We start from the raw sequence: 7,594 nt of genomic DNA, 5'->3' as shown, positions 1-7,594 counted from the left end.
TGCCTTGGCAGGTAGACTGTGTGAGAAGGAGCCTTGCCTCAGAGTCCTTCCCACGAAGAGTGACCTAGGCCTGGAGCAAGTCACAAGGAAAACAGCTTACGGATGGATTCCCGAGGAGTTGGTTCAGTAGGAACAGCCCAGGGCTTGGCAGCAAAGATGGAAGAGTTATATTCGTAAAGGCATGTTGAAAAATCTCTAGGGTGGGTGCCGTGAGATGCGCGTTCGGTTTGGGCTAGAGAAAGTGAGACCCGGTGCCACTGTCTGCCCAGAGAAAACGGATGCAAGCCAAGCATTTGGAAGCTCGCCAAGCAGTGACCCAGAACCGGTCCCAGGAAGTAACAGATGCAGAGGAGAGGAAGCGGAGCCTTTAACTGCAATATCAAAAAAGCAGCAAGCTCATACTTTAAAAGCTGAGGTGAAGCATTAGAAGGCTAGTCTAAAAGGGTGGCGGCAGATGGTCTACGTTTTGGGGAAATTAAAATGCATGGGCACTTCAGACTTTTGCTCATGGGCTAGGAACCAGACTGCCAGAGGGCTGCTTTTGTAGGTGAAAGACTACTTGGTACCACGGTAGTAATCCAAATAAAACCATGATAGCAGCAGGATGAACCTAGAAGAGCAAGCAAAGGGCAGGCAACTGGTGGGAGTGGCTAGGCCAAGGCTCCCTCACACGGGGGTTCAATCAGGGCCCCCGAATGTCTTCTGGACTCGGGCGCTACACTTCTGTGTCTAAACCAGATGAGATTCTTCTGTTAGCCGAAGCCCAGAAAGAGGAAGCTAGCATTTCAGAAAGCATCTTAAAGGTCAAGAAAGTCGCCTCTGAAGCTTGATGCTGAGTGTGGGTTGCCCAGTGCCACTGCACTGGCCACTAAGCCTGCTGCTTGGCACCTGTTCAGAGGCTGAGTGAGGTCTTCTGCTCAGGGGGCTGGTCTCCTCTCACATAGCAATACTTCCAACATCCAGATGACACAGCTCTGAAGCATTTACCATGGCCACCATGGCCCGGAGAGAGCTGGACTTTTGAAGCATGGACTGTTGATGTGGGTTTTTTGGAGCTGTGGCAACTCACCCACATTCTATTGAGACTGGTTCCCTCTGACTGTATTGAATAATGCACACCGAAAATAGAAAGATAGTTAATAGGCTCCGTGTAATGGGTAGGGCAGAAGAGCTACGGTCCCTTTGCCTCATGAGAGAAAATTCACTGGCAGCTTAGGAAGTACTGGCTAATGGAGAGACCTGGGTTCCTGGTGCTCAGCACAAGGGTGGATCTCGCTCACTCTGAGGGCCATGAGACACAAAACAAGCACTATGGAAAAATCCATAGTGGATTCTGCAGTTGCCTCCAGGATTCCGAAAACCAAGAAGGTTCTCCCGTGGTTTGCAAGTCAGAAGCACCTTGACTGTGAGGTAAGCTCACTCAAATTTGTCTATGGAAGTCCAACTTAGTCAACTCCTCAAAAAGTCCAGCGGCAGAACTTCGACCAGGAAGTCTCTCTCTAAAGACACCTGCCTCCAGTGGAGGAACTGAAGTTCAATAGACAGCTTTCAGCTCCTCAGCAAGCCTTCTAGGCCGTCAGAAGGCAAAAACATTTCCGGCGTGTACGTGTAGTGAGGAAAGTAGTTCTCAAATAAGCACCATGTTCAGACTTCATTGAAAGCTGAAACTCTGGAGCGTGAAAACGGGTGGAAAAACATGTTCTAGGAACATTTAAGTGGAAGGGTGCCCTTCTCCAGCTGGGAAGAGCCTTGTCCCGTCTTCCTGCCTGTGGCCAGATCGCGGTAGTAGAAGTGCAGGTGATAGACTTGGCTCAGTGTTCCCTAGCAACACAGTAGGTGAGGGATGTATTTAGTGTCCGAAGCATTTAACTGTAGCTCCTAGACACTGTAGTCCGACCGATCACAGTGGAGGGCTGCAGGCCTCAGCCCTGCACCTGTAAGGGTGTGTAACACATTTGTATTGTTAGTCAACGTCTTGTCTCTATACATTTGATAGGTTGCTTTTTAATATTCTTATTAAGGAATACAGATCTGGTTATTAGACAACTATAAATAAAGAAGCAAGAATGCCTAGCAGGAGTAAAACAACCGCAATGCTGCAGCAGGTATAAGCCATCACTCGGTGGTTCTCAGTTCGTTTAGCTTTCTGTTGTCAGTGACCATGAAATCTCTGTCCACCTAACCTTACCAGTGAGCAGAATTTAAACTGTGACCTGGTCAGACCACCTTCAGACCTGGAAAGCCCAGGATGGCCCCCTCCCCGCTTAGAGCTCGTCTCTAAGACGGGAAAATCCTACGCAGAAACAAAGCTGCTCAGGTTCTATCTTGAAGATCGAGACCCACATATGAGAAGGTGCTCTAGGTAGAGAGCCTTGCGCCATGAACAAGTTTCCTGTGGGTCCTTCTACATGTATGGTCCTTCATGGGAAGGGCCAACGAGACAGATTCACAGCAGCGACAAAAGCCCTGAGATTAAGGGCTCTAAGTTTTCTCGTTAGGTTCAGAAGAAAAGAGATTTTTTTTTTATCTCAAGAATTTCCTAGAAAAGTTGAAACTTTTATTTAAGTTTTCAAGAGCCCCTTTTCTTTTAAAACTTTTATTTATATGTCCCCATTTCCCTTAGGCCTTAGCGTGACCATGTTTCTCAGAATTTGGTTAAGTGCTGTGCCCGCTGCACCAAGGGTTTCCTATACTGTGGAATCCTGCCTTGACTTCACCCTCCTGGCCTCTGACAGAGAAATTATGTCACTCAAAACAAGGCAGTGCCTCTTGTCCTTGAACAATAGATTTGTGTCCTATTTGTGTTACAGCCATCACCCTTTCCAAAAGTCGTTATTTGCACTGAGACGTTTAAAGAGTTGAGATGAAACTTGCAGATGCTTTGGCTGTTGGTGCCAGCTCTTGGGACTCACTACTGCGTGTAAATGAATAGCTTGCCATATTTCTGCAAGAATATTTTCAGTTATGACTTGAACTTTATTTCAACCTCCCCACCCCATTAGAAGTACATAATGAAAACAAATTCAAGTATCATTTTTTCCGTAATGTGGAGGGAATTTTAATCTTCCCCTCCATGGGTAGCTTGCGAAAGCCCTTGCCCAAACCTAAGCATAAGTAAATAGATCAGTGAGCCCAAGTGATGAGTACAGTCTTTGGTCTTTCACTTGGGAGGCTCCAAGTGTCTCAAGAAAGATGTCACTCTTCCTAACTAAGCGAGCACCGGCTACAGATGAGCTTGCCTCCCGCCCCCCATCCCCCCACTTTGTGGGAACCCATCCTAAGCAATCATCGTAAGACAAGGTTTCATTTGGCCTGATCTTCTTACAATTTTGACTTTGCTGTTACCTGGATGTGGCTCAAAGCTTGCCTGGTGACTATTTTGAATCTTAAGAAACATTTGAGGACAGTGTCAGCCTAAGGATAATGAATCCGTAAACTTAAGTATTGGCAGATTCTTGGCACATTTCAGCTCAGGAGAACCTGACCCAGATTCCCTTCATTTACAGCCGTTTCAAAGCCAGTAATCAGGTTTTGTTTTAACAAGATAGGAAGTGATTCTGTCTTGCTTTTCAGGAAGGAATTAATATTGAATTCTTTTTGTTTACATATTTTGACACTGTCTCCCGCTTTATGTGACTTTTCGATTCTGCTTAGGCACAGTCCGCTTGTCTTCTCAGTCAGCACGTGGCCTTTTGTCCATCTGTCCTGTCTTTTAAGATGATGCTGCGATGTGCCACTTTGGGGATCAGGTGTCCATCACTAGCCAGGCATATGTGGCATACAAGCTTTAAGAAATAAACGAGACACTCTGGACCGAAAGGAATACTTAGCTCCTCCCCAGTGTTGCTTTAGTGTATTTCTTATCGCATAAATTCATGAAAAGGACTTTTAAAAATGGTGAATATGAATACATTTCTGAAGTAAAAATTTAAACTGGAAAGTAGTTTTATAGTCAAATGTTTACTTTTCCTTTTCTTAAAGAAAACCAGCGTTTCTTACATGGGCTCATCTGAGATTTTTATGCCCAGTGGATGCACCCTAGTTCAGCTGCTGCTTTTGTAGATTCTTGGGGTCCTGCTTCTCCCACGTTGTCTACATCATCTTCAATTCAGCCCCTACGTGGTCCTTCGTGGGCCACCGATCTGCTAACTCTTAGCACCTTCTCAGCCCTGTCTCCATGCTTCCCTCCCTTCTCAGCCACCCCATTCCTGTCCAGGTCCCCTGTGCCAGAGGGGCTCCTGCAGAATCCATTAACTGGGCTCTCAGCTCTGCAGCCCCTCAGGCGCCATCTCAGGGGGGCCTCTTGCCAGAAGTGATGCTAAATAGGTAGTCCTTTGGGTGATAAATATCCAACGGCCAATGACTTCCTATTGCCATCAGGTTGAGAGTCTAAACTCTTTCTTGTAGCTCAGGAGACTCTGAAGTCTGCTTCTGGCTCCACCTGTCTCATCCCCAGCTTTTTGTTTCTGCACAGCACACCTCATTTGTTCCCGAGCATGCCACGTGTCCGTTGCTTGTTCAGGGCAAGCGCCACTTTGACATGGTGATGTTCCCCACAGGGGGTTAAGTTTCCTTGGGCTGTATGGTTTGGGGAACTAAGATCCAATTCCACTTCACAAGATTTCCTTGGAGGTCAAAGACTTTGGAATCACGGATGCTTTGAATCTGCCAGTACCAGCCTTCGGGATCTCAGCTCTGTTTCCTGCCTTGTACTGGGGTGAGGATTCGATGTTTGGGCATTAGTAATTTGACTTTGAGGAAGGGTTTGATAGGGTGTTCTGGGGGAGAACCAGCCTTTGTATAGTAGACATACACACATTCACAAGCACGTCTTTGGACTTCTGACATGCTAAGCATTCATCCTGGCTAGTTGCCAATGGACCAGTCCTTTTATTCTTGGCCAGTGTCCATTCTCCTCTTTATACCTACTCTGCTTTTTTTGCTTGCCTTTGTCTTACATTCCTCAATTACTCCTTGAAATCCCCAACCCTGGAAAAAAAAAAAGATTTAAAAAATATCCCACCCCCCTCCTTCACTGTGTGCGGTTAACTCCTCTTCTCTCAGGCTCTATATGGACTGGCCCAGGCTCTGGGGGACCCTCCCTAAGCCCTGACCCAATCCCTCATGTCTGCCCTAAGCAAATAGCATTGTTTCTCTGAGAAGGGGCCGGGATTCGGAGAGTTGCCATACTCGCTCCATCACGTGCCTGCAGTGGCCACTCAATGCAGGTTTGGGATGGGCACAGGGGCTTTAGTCCTCCCTTTTCTGCCTGGATCTTGCACTTGAGCAGTAAAAGCCATAATCTGGTTTTGTTGGTGACAACGATAGTTGAGAGGTTTGCTTCGGGTGTGTGTGTCGGGGGCTTTGGGAATACCTTTAGAAAGGTGAATCAAGCCTGGTGACTTACAACTTTGTTGTAAGAGAAGTCTTGTACAAAAGGAGGAGACAAAAGAAGAGGAAAATGAAGCAAGGAGGAGCCCCAGCATTGTCGAAGGAGCAGGATCCAGGTACTTCAGGAAAACAAGGATGTGAGCGCATCCATTCCCCGGAAGTGGACTCAGAGTCCTACTCCGTGCCAGGCACGGCTCCAGAAACTGAGACCAACTGGGGCCTTAAAGCAAGTCTTCGTTTCTACGGCTGTAGGGATTTTGCTACGCAAAACACAGGCATTAAGCCACTAGAAAACAAATAAACCCCTCAAAATCTGTGGTTGTGCTGAGAGTTCCAGGAAAGATGATGGAGTAGCAGTCACCGTTGTCCCGTATGGAGTTCAAGAGGTAGCCTTGAAGCTAGAGGAGACAGAAAGGGAAACTCCTGGACTAACTAATGGAGCACCAAACCATGGCTCAGAAAAATGACTAAGCTGTGTTCTGGATGTATCAATGGGAAACTGTTGTAAAAAAGAGCATGGAGTTAGTTTCCCAATGCCTCCTGGGGAGTGGGCTCCCCGGAGGCTGAGAGAGCATGATTGTTTCCAACGATGAATGTGTGGGGGCTTTGAGTGGGTCAAACTGGAATAGTTTTGATTCACTTCACTTAGCAAGAAGCAGCCTCTAGCTTGGGCATTAACTGATTCCATAGTCTTCATCTGGATCCAGGTGGCCCAGACAGCATCAGCATCTCTGTGGGGCAAATTTGGGATGATTATTTTTTTTTTAAAAAGCATTTTGTAAGAGAGAGAAATGTTTTAGGAGTTCTTGGTGAGGAAGGGCTTGTAGGGTGTCGACTTTGTACGGGATCATTCAGGGCCGTCCGTCCTCTCCCAGGCCAAGTGTTTCTCTGTTCTGACACCACCACACCTGGACGGCCCACAGTATACAACCTTACCACCGCATATTCCCCGACGCACCGTGAATGTGAACTGCAAGCCCGTCAAAGGTTGGTTTAATTCTGGGCCGCCCTTATTTATGTCAAGAGAGTGAATCTCCAGGGTGGCTGGATCCTGGGCTGTGACCCTTGCCTATGAATCAGAAGGTCACCTCAGGGTCTAAGTTGATCCACCTGGATCTACCAGTGACAAAAAGCAGCATGGAGAACTGGGTTAAGTTCTGGTTTTCTTCTCTGTGCTGCCCTGTACTGCCTTGCTCTCCCTTTGATGTCTTTTCAGATGACTTTAAAAAAGAAATATCTTGCCCTCTTTTGCTTATTGGCTCCAATGGACAGTTCCACCTGCCTGGTAGGCCATTTCTAGAAGTGGCAATCTTAGCACCTTCTCCTGGCCCAGCCTAGCTTGGGGGTTTCTCACTAGCTTCTGAGATGTGCAGACTAAAAAAGTAAAAGAGTTCAGGTAAAGGGCAGATGGCAGGGGGCCTGGGCCCTGGACTGAGAGCAGAGAATAGCACAGTTGTCACCCCAAGGGCCTGGAGTCTGCTCCTTTCATTGCCTGACCGACAGGGCCAGGCCAGGAGAGCAAGCAGACCCAAGAATGTCCATGGAGGGAGATCTTGCTGACTTATGGCCCCTGGTGCTGAGGTCTTTCTTTTTGTCTAAAGATTTCCTTGGCCTTGGACTTTTATCAGTTTTTGATGTGGAGGAAAAAAACAAAAACAAACAAACAAAAACAAAAAAGGAACAAAACCAGGCTTCTGTTCTGAGGAATGTCCATGCCTTCTCGGGTCATCCCACAGCTTCCTGGGAAAAGCATATCCATTTGGAAATAAGTCCACTGGTCTTTTAGGGAAGCCGGCCTGGGTAGCTCTGCTAGCATGGTGCCTCCTCGGTTCTGCAGGTCAACTTTCAGTTTGTAAGAAGCTTATCTATCTACTCATTCATTCATTCATTCATTTCACAAATATTCACTTGAGCACCTACCATGGGCCAGCTCTAGTGTTGGGACTCCAGGGATGTGCCAACCCCCAGCCTCTCCCAGGCAGACAAATATGAAAATAAAGCCCTGCTCATCCGAATCCCACAGTTCTGGAAAGGCTTGCTTCAGCTCTGTGAGGGTGGCTTTGGGGACTCTTTCCTTCTCCTGTGTCTTCTGGGTGGACTTGTCTTCTCTTTGTGCTGCAAACCACCTTTCCCCAAATACTTTACTTGTTCTTAAGCAAGAATGAGTCTCTCCAGTATCTGCTGCTAGAGCAGGACGCCTGGA

The sequence above is a fragment of the Myodes glareolus genome, chromosome 24 (assembly GCF_982192425.1).
Source record: "Myodes glareolus chromosome 24, mMyoGla1.1, whole genome shotgun sequence".
Lineage (NCBI taxonomy): Eukaryota > Metazoa > Chordata > Mammalia > Rodentia > Cricetidae > Myodes > Myodes glareolus.
The sequence above is the reverse complement of the archived record's forward strand: the minus strand, read 5'-3'. Positions refer to the sequence as shown.